At 46.1% G+C, this 22,345-nt stretch overlaps 1 protein-coding gene across 1 annotated transcript in view; it reads left to right on the top strand.

The window, feature by feature from the left end:
• Nucleotides 1-22,345, top strand: part of LOC139755744 (uncharacterized) — a 715,481-nt gene that overhangs the window by 125,910 nt on the left and 567,226 nt on the right.

Here is a 22,345-nt window from a genome sequence, read left to right as displayed (position 1 = left end):
ACCATCACTGTGGTCCACCACTGTCTACTTACACGCTGTCAGCTGTTAGTGCAGCTGTGACCGTACACTGAGGATCAGACTAACTCCGCTACCATAAAGCACACAAGTTTCACGAACACGAATGTAATCATTGAATAATGGCTTGTGAGGGAGGTGGGTTTACCCCTCATTACTTGGGGATCAGACTCGAGTAGTGAGGTAGGACAGTGTCCCCTGCTGCCTCATCCGTGCCTCCACCCTCACTCCTGCTTCCTCCCTCATACATGTGATGGTGCTCGCCGTTGTAGCCTTTCCCAGGTACTACCAGCGGGGATGTCCTGGGGACGGGGGGCAAGTACTGTCCACGGAGAGTATAGTTGGGTCGTCAGTACACAGGGTTTTTATAAACCTACGGCCTATTATTCATGGTGTTTCTTCATAACTTCATTCATTGCTGTACTGTCGTAGATGTATGACCTTCGGGGGAGGCAGTAATGGATGTAGTTATACATTCTGTCTTTCCATAGAAAAGGAGGAATGTTTGAATTATTACTGTTTCCTGTACATGTCTTCGTTTGTCTGGCAAATTCTGATTAAGACAACCTTTTTAAGGCTTATTCAATGACTTCGGTGTCGCTTCCCAGGCTTTACCTCCTCCATGGAGAGGGCTTATCTGTCAACACTGCTGCTTCATCGCAGGTAGAGTCGGATGTTCACAGTGTATTTTTTCTTATTTTCTTATGTGATATTTGATGTTTACCTGAAGTATTGTTAAGTCACCTCACGTGTTCAGGGAGAAACATTTCGAATATATGAACACATTAGGAAAAATGAATGATGTGTTATCGTCTCCATTTTGTTATCTTCAGCGACCAGTATAATGTTAATGTCTTAAATGGCTTGAGTCTATGCATCTTTTTAATGATTTCTTCACACTCTCTCGTCGTCTTACATCTTCACTCTTCCCCTTATCTCTCTTCATTAGTTCAGCTCTACTGCGTAGCTTATCCATTGGTGCAGTTGTCATTTTTCATGTGTATGTGGATCTAGGGGTGTGTGGACTGAACATGTAAGCAGATGACGTGGGTCAAGGCATCCCATCAGCCAAGCGTTTTGTATATTCTACCTTGTCAACCCCGACTCCACTCTCACCCTCACCCTCAGGTCCGCCACGTCCATCCTCTCCCCCAACGTACCTACAGCTGATACAAAGTCCCGTCTCTTGGAGACAGAGGAACGTTATTCATACTCGTATATGCTTTCAGCATCATCCTGCTACAGATATGAGAATTACCCACCAGTCTTCGGTAAAGCCTTCTGCTGGGATCTCTTGGGATCTGATGGGATCTGTTCCCAACTCTTTGTTACTTCCGTTTATCTTCAGGAAACTCGACTGCCATTATTGGAATTATCGGTTGAGATCCATATTTTACAGCCAGTGAGGAAGATTATGTGAAAGTTGTAAATACTACATTTGCCTCAGTTCAGTTCTTTGTAAAATGATATTTTTTACATTATTTTATCTTTTTTATTTATACAGCTTTTTTTTTCTTTGAGTTCATACAGGTTTAGGTGGCGGCTGTCGTATTATTTTCACCAATATGTCTGGAGGAGTTGTGTGTGTGTGTGTGGCCAGCTTCTGTATCCTCGAGTTTACGTATTCAGATGTTTGCAGGTGTTGCCTCTCTGGTGAGTCAGGTGTTGACTGACTATGGTTAGCATGTTCCTGATGCTGGGGCTTCCATGTCCTTCATACAGTTGATCCTTCCTTAGTGGTGACCGTCTCTCGTTGTCTCTGTCCTGTATCACTTTTTGTCTTTTGTTCTGTGAATAAATGATGTATTGAGGAGCCGTTGTGTTTCTGGACCAGACAGATCTACTCTGAATGTTGGTGCTAGCTAGTGTGTCTCACATGAAGGTGAGGACGTCCAGGGTCGTCACATGTTGTGCCTGTGAATATCTGTGGATCCCAGAGCAGAATACACATTAACGCTAGTGTTCAGCCTCTGAACTGTTTATATCACAGCCACAGATGCACATGATGAGGTACCAGCTCACTGGCATATGCTTTATTGCCGGATCTGATCTATTGCTCGAGCAGATTAGGTTTAGCGTTTATTATGTTTTAATCTTTGTTTGTTGGCCACACGCTGACCATAGCTGCTGTGTCTACCGCCACACGTTTAGCTGCAGTGGTGCCTCCACAGACGTGATGTGCCCATAGTGGTGCACCCCCACCTCACCTCACACTTGATGTGAGCCTCCAAGTGCCTCCTCACTGTTGTGATTATGGCCTCACCTGACGTAGGACGTGTTCCCACAGTGGAGCGCATCCATCACTTACCGCAGGCGGCCCTTACAGCCATGTTGCAGATAAGAAAGATAAAGACGAATCGTTTAATAACTGTAAAATATTTTGAAGTATTTTAATAACGTAAGAGTTGAGGGTGAGTGGAATAAGCTTAAGTGATGAGACTCTTGAATGCTAACAGGACGAGTCTCATAGATTATTGGATGGCAGAAAACTGTGCAGGAGATGGGGGCCTCACTAGTGTAGAACTCCCTCCCCGTACTGCATTAATAGGTATCATTATTCTTCCTGGTCACTGTGGATGACTCGCCAGAAGATAAGGACTCCAACCTGAACATGTTTGCCGATGATGCAGAGGTCATGAGGGAAGTGAATAACGAGGAGAGCATTACCAGGGGAACCTGGATAGATTCCACAGTTGGTCTGATGAATGGTTCATGAGATTCATCCCGAGTAAGTGGTAAGTAACGAGGACGGGACCTACTGGAAGAAGACCTCAGTGTGAATATCATCCACAGCTTGGAGGAGTTGCAGGAATCTGTGTGTGTCTGTGAGGACTTGGGAGTCGATGTTGTTGAAGCTGTTGCTTGCGTCTGTATCAGGGGAATAGTAATGGGAAGGAACTGTGTGCTGGCAAGTATTAGAACAGTATTCAGGTATGTGGACAAGGAAATGTTATGCAAGACTTTTCCCGTCGTACATTAGGCTGGGGCTAGAATATGTCTCAGATTTGGTCAGCATACATAAGAAGCACAAGATAATTGATAATTAGAAAATTTAAAAGATAAAGATTCAGTAATGATAATTCAGACGAGAACAACAAATTTGGCACCAAAATTAAGAGAGTTAGATTATAGGATAAAGGCTAGAGACCTTAAATTTACCCACTCTGGAAAAGAGAAGAGTGAGGAGTGATCAAATGACAACCTTTAATTTTCATTAAATAGATGACGTAGACAGTCAACAGTTCCTCGAGTGACGTAGGGATAGACCAACCAGAGAACATAACATGAAATTAAACAAGAATTATTGAAAAAAGAAAGACCGTGAAGAAGTATTTTTGTGTGTATGTGTTGTGGATGAATGGAATGAAATACATGAATTCATGGTTAATGCAGACAACAAAAAAAAATTAAAAATCTCTCGATAGGAGAGTACGTTCAAGAGATGGGGCCCACGAGTGTAAATAGGGAATTACACCCACCCACACACACACACACACACACACACACACACACACAGAGGCGCGCGCGCCATACCCTCCATCCTGTCATAGAAATTACACATAATCAAGTCATAAAGTCGCAACTGCAAAGTCGAAGATTTTCTTTTGTGCTGACGAGCAGTAGTTATTCCACACCAGCAGTGGTTTCCCTCGCCCCAGTGTGGAGCACTACCCGCTCTTCTTCCACTTCTCTCGCCCCAGTGTGGAGCACTACCCGCTCTTCTTCCACTTCTCTTGTAGCCGCAGTGGAATTAAAAGCCGGCTATTCCCTTTTCTTCAACCATCCATTTTGTATCCGCTGAGACTTTCCTTCCCTGTCTCTCTTCTGCAGGTTATACTTCAGCCAGTGCTCTCACCTGGACCCGTAGCTCGCGTCTGACCACTGCTTCCCGTAGATTGTTTGCGCAGACTAACCATACGAGGATTGGTCGTCATGGCACTTTTTGCTTTCCTTGCACAGGAAAGTGAAGAGTTCTCTTGTGTCATTTTCTCTCTTTCCCCCTCTTCCTATATCCTTAGAGTCGGATTTTCAACACCCAATGATGGATAGATAGATAAATAGATAGATTTTGTATGTCTCAAATGCACTGTAAAGCCACTGGAGCAGAAAATGAAATGGACAAGGTTGTTCGTATTACGTCATCAGACAAGTAACAGTCACTGTTGCTGTGATCGTTGTTGACCTGTCACATCGTGGTCACAACGTAACGAGCCATGAAGCTCATCCTTTCCCAAGTGTCTCATACTAACTATATTTCTGGTGATGTCATGGCAGAGCCGTTATTCATAACGTCCTTCACATGTTCATTTCAAGACAGTGGGCTGATTTGTGTGCCTCTGCTGGTATGTATCTCTGGTCCTTGACCACAGATCACCACCAACTTGTGTTACTCGATCCCTCCTCCTGTCTCCCGACTTTATCATCGCGAGAGTAAGCAACAGGTTGATCAAGTCGCCCGTTGTGATACATTAATCTCCTATGACTTTGCTGTGAACGATTCTTTATCTAATCCATCGCTCTCACCTCCTCCCACTAGACCTATGCCGCCGCCTTATATATTCCTCACGTCTTCTAAGTTCTGTACCAGCTGCAGGCGGGCAGGGCGTATGGTCTTCGTGTCATAAGGGCGTTTGCTTTGATCCTCGCTCGCCAGTTTCGTATAAGTTAAAAAGCTCAAACTTTTCCCTACGTAGGAAGCATGCCTTGGTGTCGCCCATCTCTGAGAGGAGACCGCACTAACTTTTCTAATGAATCATTCTTGTCATCTCACTTATCTTGTCTCCACAGATTGTAACACTTTCCTTTACTCTCACATTCTTAAACACACAAAGTCCCACTTTCTTTCTGATCACTATTATGGCATTTGCGGTGCAGATCGTACTGGTGATTTTCTCTCCTATGTGACTCGCCCCTGGTCTTCCTCCCTATTATTTTTAATCTTTTGTTGTGGCCCACGACATCTTCAAAGCCTCGTACAGGTTGTGGCATAAATCTTTGCATTCTAGAGTTACTTTTCGTAGCTTTTCTGCTTCCATCTTTTTTCTAGCGTGTAGCTTCCTCTAAACGGTTCATTGTAGTACTTATTGGTCTTATGAATAATGTTGTCCCCCAAGGTTCTCTCTTGTCGCTTTCTCTCTTTCTCAGCTTGTAGCCCCGTTAGCTCTTATGATTCCACTTTAGATCCTTCGCCTGATTTTTCCTCCCCTCGTCACATTAATACTCGTTCTTGCTTTCACACGGAACACATCTCTTTTAACTCGGAGCTCTGCAGCATTTTGGAATAAGGAAGCAGTAATCTGGGTAAATTCAGTGGTACACAAACTGTTTCTCCCCATAGCTCTGTAAATCGCACTGCTATCCCTATGTTAATTTTCAAAACAACACAGTTCAACCATGCAGTGAAATAAACACGTTGGGCATGACCATGATTATTACAAAATCTGCTTTCCAGAAACTGTAGGTGTTGTATAGATGTCACAGTTCTGTTATGAGCAGCTGTTCCATATCTGCAGTGGTCGTATTCACCCCAGGATGGAGTCCTGCTTGCATGCCTTGGATGGCTTCTGCTGCACCTCTCTTCTCAGCCAGTCTGGAACCATAAGTCTTCCACAATATCGTTCCTCAGTTATCACCTTGCCCTCCGGCGTGACGTTGCCGCCCTCCTTCTCCTGTTCTACAGGTATTATATCGGCCGGTGCTCACGTTATCCAACAGCGTGTGTCCCCTGCCACTAAGGCTTGGACCTGTGGCCTGCCTGCTTCTTCCTACAGTTTGTGTGTGGAGATCAACCAGACGAGGATTGAGCGTCATGACACCAAACTTTTCCCCTTGAATAACAAAGCTGTGGAATTTTTCCCCAATATTGTTTTTCCCTATTCTTACCTTTCCACATTTGAGGGTCAGGTCATCAGACGCCTGAAAAGCCATAATTAATCTCTTCATTCGTTATTTCGTACTCAGTTATTCAGTCTTCCAAGGTAGCCATGATAGTGACACGTTTGTGCGCGTTCCATGTCGGCGGTTTAGGTACACAGAGGCCTTAGCGAGGTGGTCTGAGGCAGCTCTGGTGACCCAGCCTGACCTGAGGGCCGTACCTTCCTCCCACAGACTAGGTCAGTGATGAGTTCCTCACACCTCAGCTGCCCTTAGCTTATATCGACGTGTACATCGTAAGTACTAACAGGCCTTCAGAACACATCCCTCCAGAACACTCTGTATATATAATGGAGCAATCGTTTCTCCAATCTATATGATGATCAAAAAAGCCACGAAGCTTGTACTAATCACCATATAGATTGGGGAAACGCTCCCCCTCTATAAATACAATTTTTTTCTTCTGAAAAGAAATAGGGGTGGAATTGTATGTTTTTTTAAATACCTTTGAAAGACAAAATAAAGATGAAAAAACGTAAGCTGTAGGCATTTCAGATGTGATAAATTAATGACTGACCTCATTAAGAGACGTAACTGCCCACGTGACCCACGGTTATAAGGTCGGGTGACCCGGTTACCTCAGACGTGTGAGTGTTGGCCCCTGTGTATGTCTTGTCTGTTGTACTCATTTTCTTGTTATTATGAAGTTGTGACCTACCAAGGATCTCTTGAATTCCTGTCACTACTGCTTGGCTACAGTGATCCCGCCTGCTACGCAGGGGTCCCGAGTTCGATCCTGGCTATTGGAGGTTTGTATGTTATATGAAAGTGCGCGTCCATGCACTTTGTTCTCTCTCTCTCACACACACACACAGTTTTTACTTTTCCAAAAGAGGGAATAGAGGAGGCCAAATGAGGATTTTCTCTCTTAGGCTCAGTCCTCTGTTCTTAACGCTACCTCGCTAACGAGGGAAATGACGAATATATGTAGTATGTATATATATATATATATATATATATATATATATATATATATATATATATATATATATATATATATGTGTGTGTGTGTGTAATGTGCATTACACATAACAGCACGTTTATGTATTGATGTGAGCGGATGTAGCCTTTCTTCGCCTCTTTCCTGGCGCTACGTCACTAAAGGAGGGGTCGGCGATCGGATGTGGGGAAGAAGAAAATGTGTTATTTTTTCTTTTCCTTCGTTCATTAGCGCTGTTTCCTGTGGGGGGGGGGGCGGAAATGGTTGAAATCGAAGAAGTATGAATGTATGTACAAACATGTCTATATATATATATGTACATGCATGTGCCTATATATATATATATATATATATATATATATATATATATATATATATATATATATATATATATATATTGGAAAGGATCACAATTTTGCGCGTGATCAAGATATTCCTATGAGTCCACGGGGAAAATGAAACACGAAAAGTTCCCAAGTGCACTTTCGTGTAATAATCACATCACCAGGGGAGACACAAGAGAGAAATATAACAGTCAGTTGATATATATCGAAGAGACGAAGCTAGGACGAAATTTGGTAAACATTTGTTTGTCCAAAACATGTTTTGGACAATCAAAGGCATATGATAGAGTTGATAGAGATGCTCTGTGGAAGGTATTAAGAATATATGGTGTGGGAGGCAAGTTGTTAGAAGCAGTGAAAAGTTTTTATCGAGGATGTAAGGCATGTGTACGTGTAGGAAGAGACGAAAGTGATTGGTTCTCAGTGAATGTAGGTTTGCGGCAGGGGTGTGTGATGTCTCCATGGTTGTTTAATTTGTTTATGGATGGGGTTGTTAGGGAGTTGAATGCAAGAGTCTTGGAAAGAGGGGCAAGTATGAAGTCTGTTGGGGATGAGAGAGCTTGGGAAGTGAGTCAGTTGTTGTTCGCTGATGATACAGCGCTGGTGGCTGATTCAGGTGAGAAACTGCAGAAGCTGGTGACTGAGTTTGGTAAAGTGTGTGAAAGAAGAAAGTTAAGAGTAAATGTGAATAAGAGCAAGGTTATTCGGTACAGTAGGGTTGAGGGTCAAGTCAATTGGGAGGTGAGTTTGAATGGAGAAAAACTGGAGGAAGTGAAGTGTTTTAGATATCTGGGAGTGGATCTGGCAGCGGATGGAACCATGGAAGCGGAAGTGGATCATAGGGTGGGGGAGGGGGCGAAAATTCTGGGAGCCTTGAAGAATGTGTGGAAGTCGAGAACATTATCTCGGAAAGCAAAAATGGGTATGTTTGAAGGAATAGTGGTTCCAACAATGTTGTATGGTTGCGAGGCGTGGACTATGGATAGAGTTGTGCGCAGGAGGATGGATGTGCTGGAAATGAGATGTTTGAGGACAATGTGTGGTGTGAGGTGGTTTGATCGAGTAAGTAATGTAAGGGTAAGAGAGATGTGTGGAAATAAAAAGAGCGTGGTTGAGAGAGCAGAAGAGGGTGTTTTGAAATGGTTCGGGCACATGGAGAGAATGAGTGAGGAAAGATTGACCAAGAGAATATATGTGTCGGAGGTGGAGGGAATGAGGAGAAGAGGGAGACCAAATTGGAGGTGGAAAGATGGAGTGAAAAAGATTTTGTGTGATCGGGGCCTGAGCATGCAGGAGGGTGAAAGGAGGGCAAGGAATAGAGTGAATTGGAGTGATGTGGTATACCGGGGTTGACGTGCTGTCAGTGGATTGAATCAAGGCATGTGAAGCGTCTGGGGTAAACCATGGAAAGCTGTGTAGGTATGTATATTTGCGTGTGTGGACGTATGTATATACATGTGTATGGGGTGGGTTGGGCCATTTCTTTCGTCTGTTTCCTTGCGCTACCTCGCAAACGCGGGAGACAGCGACAAAGCAAAAAAAAAAAAAAAAAAAAAAAAAAATTATATATATGTATATTTTTTTTTTTTTTTTTTTTTTTTTTTTTTTTTATACTTTCGCTGTCTCCCGCGTTTGCGAGGTAGCGCAAGGAAACAGACGAAAGAAATGGCCCAACCCCCCCCATACACATGTACATACACACGTCCACACACGCAAATATACATACCTACACAGCTTTCCATGGTTTACCCCAGACGCTTCACATGCCTTGATTCAATCCACTGACAGCACGTCAACCCCTGTATACCACATCGCTCCAATTCACTCTATTCCTTGCCCTCCTTTCACCCTCCTGCATGTTCAGGCCCCGATCACACAAAATCCTTTTCACTCCATCTTTCCACCTCCAATTTGGTCTCCCTCTTCTCCTCGTTCCCTCCACCTCCGACACATATATCCTCTTGGTCAATCTTTCCTCACTCATTCTCTCCATGTGCCCAAACCACTTCAAAACACCCTCTTCTGCTCTCTCAACCACGCTCTTTTTATTTCCACACATCTCTCTTACCCTTACGTTACTTACTCGATCAAACCACCTCACACCACACATTGTCCTCAAACATCTCATTTCCAGCACATCCATCCTCCTACGCACAACTCTATCCATAGCCCACGCCTCGCAACCATACAACATTGTTGGAACTACTATTCCTTCAAACATACCCATTTTTGCTTTCCGGGATAATGATATATGTATATATATATATATATATATATATATATATATATATATATATATATATATATATATATATATATATGTGTGTGTGTGTGTGTGTGGAAGTGTATTTCTTCGTCTGTTCTCTGGCCCTACCTCGCTAACGCGGGGAACAGCGAGCAGGTAATGGAGGAAAAAATACATATATATAAAAAGCCCGTTTTCTTTTTTTTCCACTCTAGTTCGCCACTTCCCTCGTGTGCGAGGTAGCGATAAGAACAGACGAGGAAGCCCACACATCTCACGTGTATACTGTCATGGTCGTGTATAATGCACCAGAACGAACACCCGGTTATCCACAGCCAAGCCTAACTCACAGTCCGTAGTTTCCCTTGACCATCTCGTGTGCTCTGGTTCAGCTCACTGACACCGCTGATGCAGTCACGGCCCGCCCGGGGTCGAGCTCCTCATAGTTTCGATTCCTCGTCCGCAGTCATCCCAGCTGTTTATCCTTCCGTGAGGATGGTTGTTGATAGATTGGGTGCCTAGCCTCGGCCTGGCTATGTGGAAGGCAACACAGGAAGGGAAGACTTTCAGTCGGCCGCTCCCGCCCCTCTTAGTCGCCTTCTACGACACACTGGGATGTTTGGGCAGTATTCTTTCTCCCGTATCCCATGTATGACCAAGACCCCAGGCCTTACTCTTGTACGGAATGTACACGTGAAGTTGAAAGATTCAATTACTGTGTGATGATATCTGGCGTATATATTACTGTGTGATGATATTCTGGCGTGAATTTCTTGATATCTGGCATATATTTCTTGATATCTGGCGTATATTTCTTGATATCTGGCGTATATTTCTTGATATCTGGCGTATATTTTTCTTGACATCTGGCTAACAGTATGTAGGCTTGGTGTTGGCGAACATGGAGCGTGAGTGCATCACACACTTCAGCTCTGCCATGTGAGCCTCGTGTGTACATGGCGTTGTTGTGATGAGGTATAAGTATCAGGATTTACGTTCCTTGAATATCGCCAGGGAAGACGTTTATCCCACGGTGACCCACTACTGCTGGGATATGTTCCCTCACACGGGATAGACGGAGAAACATATTTGCTTAGAAATATACTTATAGTATATACATCCCATTTTTTTAAAGACATTTTCTGTTGACTAGGGTGTACTTAGAGGAGGCCTCTGTGTGTACTGTGGCCATTGTATGATATGGTCCAGGAACAGACGCCTGAAGACACGTATTTAAGGACTTTTGCCAGCCGGAACACTGGACTGAGTACTGCACCTCACTGTACGTCTGTAGTTACGTGACCATGCTAACGAGAGCGACCTGTGTTAGTGCTGGGAACTAACCGCCACCTCCCCTGGTGAAGACGGCCGTTCCCTCTAACGACCTCGGGGTAGCCAGTCGAAGACCAGCGCCACGAACCATTAACAGAGCGATACCCTTGAATAATGTAAGTGATCACCCGCACACTTGTTTGTCAGGGTGTGTGTTGCTCCAGACCAGGCCAGGCTGGACCAGACCCGGCCCGGGCCAGGCTGCACCAGACCCGGCCCTGGGCCAGGCTGGACCAAACCCGGTCCGGGCCAGGCTGCACCGGACCCGGCCCGGGCCAGGCTGCACCAGACCCGGCCCGGACCAAGCTGGACCAGACCCGGCCCGGGCCAGGCTGCACCAGACCCGGCCCGGGCCAGGCTGCACCAGACCCGGCCCGGGCCAGGCTGCACCAGACCCGGTCCGGGCCAGGCTGCACCAGACCCGGTCCGGGCCAGGCTGCACCAGACCCGGCCCGGACCAAGCTGGACCAGACCCGGCCCGGGCCAGGATAGCCCTGGCTGGGCTAGACCAGGCGGCGGAAACTGATTCTCAAACATCATAAATTATTGATATGATTTCTGAACTAAACTCGAATGATGTAGAAAAAAATTATAAATATATATATTATCTGATCAAGATTGGCCACTCTAACCCTTGTAGACAAAGTTTGCTTGTTATGTATGATGAAGGGAAGACGTAACGAGCAAGTCTGAGGTGTGTGCTGGAGACGGTGTTGTTACCAGTCGTTGGCGTTTGATGTTGAGTCAGGTCACACGCTTCGACCCCTGGGGGTATGTTGGCATGACGTTTGACCTGACCCCCGTACCGGTCAGGTCAAAGACCAGGCCAGCATAGTTGAGGGTGGTGCCTTTGTCTTCAAGTGGTTCAGTGCCTCATCCGCTCACACAGCAGACTGTTCGTCGTAATAAATCGAAACTGTTTAATAATGTACAACAGCTTACGTACGTAAGTGTGGGAGTGTGGTGGATCCATACGTGTGGGGATGTGGTGGGTTCGTAAGTGTGGGGGTTTGGTGGGTCCGTACGTGTGAGGGTGTGGTGGGTCCGTAAGTTTGAGGTTGTGGTGGGTCCGTAAGTGTGGGGGGTGTGGTGGGTCCGTAAGTGTGGGGATGTGGTGGGTGTAGAGTAATCCTGCAGTGCTGCTGAAGGTGAACCTTCTACAGGATACGTCTGCAAGTGTAGCTTGAATTTTGGTATTTGGTCTGAATTTTGTTCTTAGGTTAAGGGGAAAAAGAAAATGGTCCGATAATCACGTATTATTGTGAAATTTTAGTTTTGTTTGAAGACGTGTTATTCTGAATTATTAGTCATGTTTTAGATATCACCGTGTGTGAGGTATAGTTCTAGAAACGATATCTTTGATTTAATGTTTGATTTTCTGCCAAAGTTGTGGCCTCGTCATGGTAGGGACGTGCAGCTCTGCTGGCATTACCGCTCTGTCATTATCCTCCCTCATGATGTACGTTGTCAGCTCAGTGATATTACAAAATCATCCGTGTGTACAGTGTAGTACACGGAGGCAGTTACGCGTTCGAGGCAACCCCCCACCCACCCATCGTTTAAGCTTCTCTCTCAAGCCGTGTTATTTTTTCGATCTTCTGTTTACTCGCCTCGGTCACAGTCTCATCATCACTATGTTACAGCTGTATGTCTTCTTGCCAAGTTTCCTGTCGTGACCGACTCCTTATCACTCTTTTTCACCTTTTATAAAACTGTTTGAAGTCGACATTATGGCTTTCATTCGAAACAGAGATTCTACCGGTCTCCCCTAACTTTTCTCTCTTCCATGTTGGGTACATATACATAGCCTCTAACCTCTCACTGTAACTCACCTCTAATGCTTCAGGTACCATCTGTGGTGCCTTCCTGTAGACCTTCTCTATCAGATCCTTGTTTGTTGATGCGTTGACCTAGACTCTAATTTACGACTGAGTTAAGCAGTGGATAGTTTATTGAACATTTCCTCGACGATATACGTGAATATGATTACGATATTAAGCTGAAGGTAATTTGTTTCCTCAACAATTTTCCTTTCGCAATAGATCGGTGACTGTGCGTCGACCCCAACCAAGTCCCTTACACACACTGTATCATGTCGTGTGTTTCCGGTCACGTTTGAGTCACACGAGGTGTTCTGTATTGTGTCTCTGTCTCGTTGCTTAGTACTTGCTTGGGTTTGAACTTCGTCGTCCATGTTATCAGATAATCTCTGGCGTTGGTCCAACCCCCTGTGTAAGCTGATGCAGTTCTGGTCATTCCTTGCTTCTCTCATGAGCTTATGATTATCTTTAGTTATATTCAGTAATGAATCCAGTCCTTTTGTATGTCACTGACAACGATCAATGATAACAGCGGGCCCAAGACGCCGCCCTGCATCACCCCTGCAGCACACCACGGAGGAAAGGCACCTATGACGTGCTTCGTCTGTTCCCTTCCATCGAAGGCGTCTGCCCCTCCCTTATGCTTGCCTTCCAGATAGTCCAGATTCTCCACCATCATCTTGTACGAGACGGTCTCACACACCTACTGGTAGTTCCAAGAGCACACACTCCAGCCTTCCGTCTCTTCTGAAGTCAGTGTCATAGAAAACCCCAAAAACAGGGGGGGGGGGCCCACCCCCCCCCGGGGGAAATTTTTTTTTTTCCCCCCCCCCTTACCAAAGGGGGGGGTTTTTCCCCCCCCCCCCCCCTTTTTTTTGGGGGCCCCCCCCCCCCCAAAAAAAAATTTTTCCCCCCCTTTTAACCCAAAAAAAAGGGGGGGTTTCCCCCCCCCCCCCAATTAGGGGGGGTTTTTTTTTTTTTTTTTGGGGGGTGTGGGGTGTTTTTAAAAACCCAACCCCTTTTAGGAGGGGGGTTTGTTTCCCTTTGGGGCCCCAAAAAAGGGGGGGGGGTTTTTTCCCCTTTTTTCCCAAGGGTAAGGGGGAAACCTCCCCCGGGGGGGGGGGGGTTGGGGGAAAGGGGGGAAAAGGGGAAAAAAAAGGGGGGTTTTTTTTAAAAAAAAAAAAAAAAAAAAACCCCCCAAAGGGGGGGGGGTTTCCCCCCCGGGGCCTTTTTTGGGGGGGGTTTTCCCCCTTTTCCCTGGTTTTTTAATTTTGGGGGGCCCCCCCCAGGGGATTTAAAAAATTTTTTTTCCCCCCCAAAAAAGGGGAGGGGGGGCCCCCCCCCCCGGGGGGGTTGGGGGGTTTTTCCCTTTTGGGGGGGGGGGGGGGGGGTTTTTTTTGGGTTCCCCAAGGGGGGGGGGGGGGCCCCCCTTGGTTTCGGGGGTTTTTGGGGTTTTTTTGGGGGGCCCGGGGGGGGGGGTTTTTTTACCCCCCCCCCTACGGAGGATTTGTGGAGGGCCCAAATTTGGGGTTGGCCTACGGGGGAGGTACCCAAAAAAGGGAAATCTTTGGGGAAAGGGGGGGGTTTTTCCCTCAGGCCACCCTTTTTTGGTGTGGGGGTGGGGGTTTCCCCAAATTGGACCTTTTGGGATTTGTGGACCTAAATCCGGGAAACCCCACAAATTGGGGATTTCCCTCCCCACCGCCCACGGGTGGGGATGTTTTCCTAAACCATTGAACCACGTGGGATTAGGTGTTCCTCAGCCCCGTCCCAATGGGGAAAGGTGGGGGCCCCCCTTGGGGAAAAAATTTTGGGATTTGGGGGGGAATTTGTGAGGAGTGTGGAGGTGTTCCTCAGCCATCCTGCCAAACCTACACTGAGGAGTGTGGAGGTGTTCCTCAGCCATCCTGCCGGACCTACAGTGAGGAGTGTGGAGGTGTTCCTCAGCCATCCTGCCAGACCTACAGTGAGGAGTGTGGAGGTGTTCCTCGCCATCCTGCCAGACCTACAGTGAAGGAGTGTGGAGGTGTTCCTCAGCCATCCTGCGAGACCTACAGTGAGGAGTGTGGAGGTGTTCCTCAGCCATCCTGCTGGACCTACAGTGAGGAGGGTGTAAGTGATCCTCAGCCATCCTGCCAGACCTACAGTGAGGAGTGTGGTTGCCTCTGATGGGTGACAGGTTAAGGTACAGCATCCTGTAGTGTTTTAGTGGGGTGGTAAGGGAAAAGTGTGGCTGGGTACACTTGTCGTCTTAGTGTACTGAGTCAGGGAGGGACACAGGGCTCATATGGGCAGGGCAGGTTATCATTACAGTACGAGATGAGTGAGTGTATTGTGTGGTACCTGTGTAGGCCAGCCTTGGCCTCGCTAATGACCTCTTCTCATTGGTACTTAGTGGCCAGGTTAATGAAGGCGGCTAACCACTTGACCCAAAATATACCTCCCGCGTCTTTCTCTCTGCAGGAGCGTCCCCAGCGGTATGGGGCTGACGACACTGTGTTTGTGCGCTGGGTCACCACCACCCATTAGCCCGGCTGACATGTTCCTCAATATAGCCAAGGTGAAAAAGTTTACTGTAAGAGGAAATTCTGTTACTTTTATTCAGGGAGAGGTCGTAAAGGTTCGCATGAGTGTGTTGGGTTGGAGGAGATTACTCACGAAGGGCGTGCCCATCCCCTAGCTCCAGGAACCTGCTATAGAGAACGGCACGTACACAGAAATAAGATTCGCCCCAGGAACCGAGGAAGGCAGGCATATGAATAAGGGTTAATTTTGTGGCTGATAAAGGAGGATCGGGTGGAGCAGGTACTGTTCCTTCCCTGTGACCAGAGCTGCAGGTGGGCTGGGGAGGGCGACTCCCAGCGTCATCCCAGACTCCTGACTCCTGTGGTCCCCTAGGAGCACAGACACGAAGGACTGTTATCCACGAGGCTTGTTAAACCTTCATTATGGCTAAAAGTTAATATTTTCTGGAGGATGCCATGCTTACCGTAGGGTTTAAAGCTTACGTAAGCTTTGGTTTACTGCCGGGGAACGAAGCTTGACATAGAGATTTCCTGAGGGCATTAAGCTTGGCTTGTGTTCGCCAGAATCTTTCCAAAGGCGCTTGGGCCAACTTAGCAGGAGAGGGAGGTGAGTATACCACCAGTAAATCCAACACTCAGAGCATGGAGGTAAGTGAGGAAGCCATCGGTGGAGGGTTTACCTGGGTGTTGGGTCCACACAGTGAGTGGATGGGGCGTGAGTAAATCACAGGTCTGGGGAACTCATGGCCTACCGGCACAAATCGATCAATTATTGGACTCTGGAGAAGAGAGATGATGGTGGAGGACAGTGATGGTGCAGAAGGTGAAGCAGTGGGTGAAAAAGGAAAGGGGAGAAAAGGAAATAAGAATAGAAAGAGAAATGACAGAAATTCTGCTTGGCAGGACACAGAATGAAAGGTTTGGCAGCAAAATACTCCAGCAATGGACTGTAAACGGAAGCAGGAGGTGAAATTACCGCTATGGCCGCGATGAAGAAATGACTGTGTATTACTGAGCTAGAGTTCCTGTTGAGGGCCAGCGGTAACAGCTGCGCTGGCGACCGTCTGCTCCCGGTCTGCTGGTGAGGAGAACTGATGATGGCTGCTGCCCTTGAGGAAGGTGGCGGCGTCGCTGCTGAGGGAACGCTACCCTCGCATGAGGGAACACACTCTAGTTTTTATGGTCGGCGTGCGTTAGTGGGGTGAGGTGAGGGTGGCGTCAGGGCGGAAGGGGGCGGCACAGCAGGGAGGCAGGGTCGCTGGCCGCCCTCCAAGTTGGAGGCAGGCGTGAAGATGGGGGGAAAATGAAAAGCGGTATGGTAGGAACCCGGCCCCCTGCACTCCATCATTATCTCCACCACGAAGGGAGGAATATTGTGGTGGCAGACGCCTCTGACAACCAGGTTGTGTGCCGCCTTGTGCTGTCCTACCTACACCTGGCTGACGCCTCTTGTTACGCTGCCAACACTTAACGCCTTGTACTGTGCTGCCAGATGCTGGTTGACGCTTGTACTGTGCTTCAAACTGCTGGTTGACGTCTTGCATTCTTTTCATGAACTGTAGTGTCAAAGAACAATACACACACACACACACACACACACACACACACACACACACACACACACACACACACATATATATATATATATATATATATATATATATATATATATATATATATATATATATATATATATATATATATATATTTTTTTTTTTTTTTTTTTTTTTTCTCCTTTGTCGCTGTCTCCCGCGTTTGCGAGGTAGCGCAAGGAAACAGACGAAAGAAATGGCCCAACCCACCCCCATACACATGTATATACATACACGTCCACACACGCAAATATACATACCTACACAGCTTTCCATGGTTTACCCCAGACGCTTCACATGCCTTGATTCAATCCACTGACAGCACGTCAACCCCATATACCACATCGATCCAATTCACTCTATTCCTTGCCCTCCTTTCACCCTCCTGCATGTTCAGGCCCCAATCACACAAAATCTTTTTCACTCCATCTTTCCACCTCCAATTTGGTCTCCCACTTCTCCTCGTTCCCTCCACCTCCGACACATATATCCTCTTGGTCAATCTTTCCTCACTCATTCTCTCCATGTGCCCAAACCATTTCAAAACACCCTCTTCTGCTCTCTCAACCACGCTCTTTTTATTCCCACACATCTCTCTTACCCTTACGTCACTTACTCGATCAAACCACCTCACACCACACATTGTCCTCAAACATTTCATTTCCAGCACATCCATCCTCCTGCGCACAACTCTATCCATAGCCCACGCCTCGCAACCATACAACATTGTTGGAACCACTGTTCCTTCAAACATACCCATTTTTGCTTTCCGAGATAATGTTCTCGACTTCCACACATTCTTCAAGGCTCCCAGGATTTTCGCCCCCTCCCCCACCCTATGATCCACTTCCGCTTCCATGGTTCCATCCGCTGCCAGATCCACTCCCAGATATCTAAAACACTTTACTTCCTCCAGTTTTTCTCCATTCAAACTTACCTCCCAATTGACTTGACCCTCAACCCAACTGTACCTAATAACCTTGCTCTTATTCTTATATATATATATATATATATATATATATATATATATATATATATATATATATATATATATATTTTTTTTTTTTTTTTTTTTTTTTTTTTTTTGCCGCTGTCTCCCGCGTTTGCGAGGTAGCGCAAGGAAACAGACGAAAGAAATGGCCCAACCCACCCCCATACACATGTATATACATACGTCCACACACGCAAATATACATACCTACACAGCTTTCCATGGTTTACCCCAGACGCTTCACATGCCTTGATTCAATCCACTGACAGCACGTCAACCCCGGTATACCACATCGCTCCAATTCACTCTATTCCTTACCCTCCTTTCACCCTCCTGCATGTATATATACTGGAAAAGATCACAGTAGAGCGCGTGATCAAATAGATTCCTTCCAATCCACAGAGAAATAAAACACGATAAGTTTCCAAGTGCACTTTCGTGTAATTATCACATCATCAGTTGATATACAAGGAAGAGACATTGTTAGGATGCCATTTGGTAAACAAGTGACTACCCGAATGGAGGTCTGGTGCGTTCAAGTCCGGCAACATGCGTATCATAAGATTTATTACGTGGACAAGAAAAGGAACTATTTACAAATGTTATCAACAATAAAGCTACTCAGTTTGTATAGACCTTCCCTAATATTAATGTTACAATTCTTTGTGTATCTGTTGATAGAAGATTCAATGATATTTCTCGTGGTACAGGAGTTAGAGTTAATAACTGAGATGGCATTACTCCAGTCAGTACAATAATCATAATATTTAACGTGATTAAACAAGGCATTTGATTCTTGTCCTGTTCTTATACTATGTTTATGTTGCTTAAGTCAGACAGACAGATCCTTACCGTCGTGATCATGGAGTCGAGTCTCATGATAGAGACACAATCTATGGTCCTCGTCGGTCGAAATGCAGTTCTTCCATTGATAACTGTGTCAACTTTCCATTCGTTATCTCGTAATTTTTTTGCCTGAGGGTGCATGACGTACGGCACGACCCGTCACGTGAGGGGCCGATGTGAAGCCAGCCAGGGAGGCAGCGAGGCTCGGGTCTGGAGGAAGTTATACGGTGCCTCTCTGGGATGATGAGATACACGAGCTTTTATTGATGCTTTTAAAAGACCATTTGTGGTTCAGATAGTTAGGGAATTGATACTGAAGACGCTCAGTATATATTTTAAGACTCACATTGGTGAAGTTTACAAAGCTGAGAACGTTGATAGCAGAGGGTAAGTAGAGCTGTTGGGGTAGTGTACCCGAGGTAGTGGTAGGGGTCAAACAGGACTGGTAATGATAGGTTACGAACTGGAAACGACGTTATCATTGTTGTTGTGAGGCTTAAGTGTTACTAAGAGGTACTTGAGGGCTGAAGATATGCGAGAGGCCCCAGGGGGCATTTGGAAGCCTGTGGATGGAGGAGGAAGGCTGGTGAGGTGGCATCCGTAGGGCGTCCCTCTGGGACCCAATCCAGTTAGGTCTAGTTGCCCATTATCTACGATAAGTGTTCGAAACAGAGCGATGTGCCTGGCTACAAGATGGCTGTATTAAGCGGGAGGAAAATGGTATGCAAATCTTCCTTATATATGACGTGACTGGAGCTTTCTGGTAACACCCTCTTCATTACGAACTTCATCTTCCTCGTCCTGTTATCGTATTAGAATTCACCGTTCTGTATTATCATGGCGACCTGCAGGTAATATTACAGTATACTCAGTATATATTGCTGAGCTACATACAGGCATGACTGGTGCGTGTAACAACGGGCCTCACACCGCCACCACCACACCTGGCTCTCCTCACCTTGGGTATAGAGGAACTTCCTGACGCAGACGTTACACATCCCATTATTTTTCTTCATGTTAGTCGTTGTGTTGGTGGTCGTGATACTGCTGCCCCGTAGCCCCGAGTCAGTGTTCATAACGGATGATTTGCTCTCCCCACACGTCACACAGTCTGGTTGGACAGTAGGCGGTTATTTACGTGGCGTGGGTAATGTTCCTGGTGGCTCAGGAGCAGTGAGCTGGCTGGAGTCGTACCTGAGCACATGTTCCGTGACGTGATGCACCAGTCTGATCCTTGTAACACGTTATTCTGATACTTGAGGCGGGGTAACGCTGTTACGGTCGCAAGACTGTGTAGAAAGTGTTACTTCACGACCAAATCTTTCTCTACCTTAGTTGTGAAATGTTCGGCGTGGGAAACGAGGCCCCGCTTCTCGAGGCCCCGCTTCTCAATCATTAATCCAGCTTTCCTCAGTACAGTCGTGGTGTTTGGGTAGTTTTAGGACGAATTGATTTTCTGTGCACACCTCTGGGTTAGTAGGAGTGTCTAGGTCGAGGTATAGGGATGGCACGACACGGTTGGGTTGTGAATGAAGAGGCCAATGCTTGAGGATGGCACAGCACTGGTGGGTTGTGAATGAAGAGGCCATTGCTTGAGGATGACAGAGCACTGGTGGGTTGTGAATGAAGAGGCCATTGCTTGAGGGTGGCACAGCACTGGTGGGTTGTGAATATAGAGACCAGTGCTTGAGGGTGGCACAGCACTGGTGGGTTGTGAATGAAGAGGCCATTGCTTGAGGATGACAGAGCACTGGTGGGTTGTGAATATAGAGGCCAGTGCTTGAGGGTGGCACAGCACTGGTGGGTTGTGAATATAGAGGCCAGTGCTTGAGGGTGGCACAGCACTGGTGGGTTGTGAATGAAGAGGCCAATGGTTGAGGGTGGCACAGCACTGGTGGGTTGTGAATGAAGAGGCCAGTGCTTGAGGGTGGCACAGCACTGGTGGGTTGTGAATGAAGAGGCCAGTGCTTGAGGGTGGCACAGCACTGGTGGGTTGTGAATGAAGAGGCCAGTGCTTGAGGGTGGCACAGCACTGGTGGGTTGTGAATGAAGAGGCCAGTGCTTCAGGGTGGCACGACACAAACCCAGATCACAATCAAAAGTGTAATGTGATAGTTCAAGGTGGAGGGAGTCTGTTGATCGAGTTCTTTGTAACACTACGTAGTGGTGTGGGGACTGTGTACCGACCAGGCAACGCTGGGGGCTGTGCTGGGCCGCACCACCTCTGATGACTACAATATAATCTGCTGCCAACTGCCAACACCACAGGAAATCTGTCATTATGATGGCAGACTGGCCGCCTCCAGCCATGGGTCCTGCCTCAAGGGAGGGTGTTTCAGCCAGCTTCTCCAGTGGCCGCCACTTAGTGTGTCTTGTGACCGAGTGCTTTTAATTTGTCACACGTCCTCAGGGCCAGGCCAGATTGGAGCCGACGTCATCAGGCACGATTTTGCTTTCGTCCTCCTGCTTTATGGAGTAGTGAGCTGGGGTTGGGGGGGGGGGGTATGGTCCCAGGCGTCACGTGATCGTAATGAGCAGTAGGACCCCCCTCCCTCTCTCATGGTTGATGAGGACCACAACCAGGAGAACCTGCGATGACCGACATCAACTGAGAACCACGTTAAGTATGGGAACCGAGGCTGGAGATCACACTGACCCTGGCCATGTGTGTGTGTGTGTGTGTGTGTGTGTGTGTGTGTGTGTGTGTGTGTGTGTCCACACTGAAAGGTGGAATTCACTCCACAGAACATTTTCATGGGGCATCACATTTTGACGTGTAGCCTCACTTGATGGCATATAGCATCACATGACAGCATACAACATCATAATGACCTGTAGTGTCACATCATGGCATGTAGTATCATATAACAGCATGCAGCATCACATGACAGCATACATCATCACATAATGACCTGTAGTGTCACAAGAAGCATGGTTAGGGATATTGATTAAGGTTAGGGATATTGATTAGGTTAGGGATATTGATTAAGGTTAGGATATTGATTAAGGTTAGGGATATTGATTAAGGTTAGGGATATTGATTAAGGTTAGGGATATTGATTAAGGTTAGGGATATTGATTAAGGTTAGGATATTGATTAAGGTTAGGGATATTGATTAAGGTTAGGGATATTGATTAAGGTTAGGATATTGATTAAGGTTAGGGATATTGATTAAGGTTAGGATATTGATTAAGGTTAGGGATATTGATTAAGGTTAGGGATATTGATTAAGGTTAGGGATATTGATTAAGGTTAGGATATTGATTAAGGTTAGGATATTGATTAAGGTTAGGGATATTGATTAAGGTTAGGGATATTGATTAGGTTAGGGATATTGATTAAGGTTAGGGATATTGATTAAGGTTAGGGATATTGATTAAGGTTAGGGATATTGATTAAGGTTAGGGATATTGATTAAGGTTAGGATATTGATTAAGGTTAGGGATATTGATTAAGGTTAGGATATTGATTAAGGTTAGGGATATTGATTAAGGTTAGGGATATTGATTAGGTTAGGGATATTGATTAAGGTTAGGATATTGATTAAGGTTAGGATATTGATTAAGGTTAGGGATATTGATTAGGTTAGGGATATTGATTAGGTTAGGGATATTGATTAAGGTTAGGGATATTGATTAAGGTTAGGATATTGATTAAGGTTAGGGATATTGATTAAGGTTAGGGATATTGATTAAGGTTAGGATATTGATTAAGGTTAGGGATATTGATTAGGTTAGGGATATTGATTAAGGTTAGGATA

This window comes from Panulirus ornatus, chromosome 20, assembly GCF_036320965.1.
Source record: "Panulirus ornatus isolate Po-2019 chromosome 20, ASM3632096v1, whole genome shotgun sequence".
Taxonomy (NCBI): Eukaryota; Metazoa; Arthropoda; class Malacostraca; order Decapoda; family Palinuridae; genus Panulirus; species Panulirus ornatus.
Note: the sequence above shows the minus strand (reverse complement) of the source record. Positions and strands in the feature narration are given on the sequence as shown.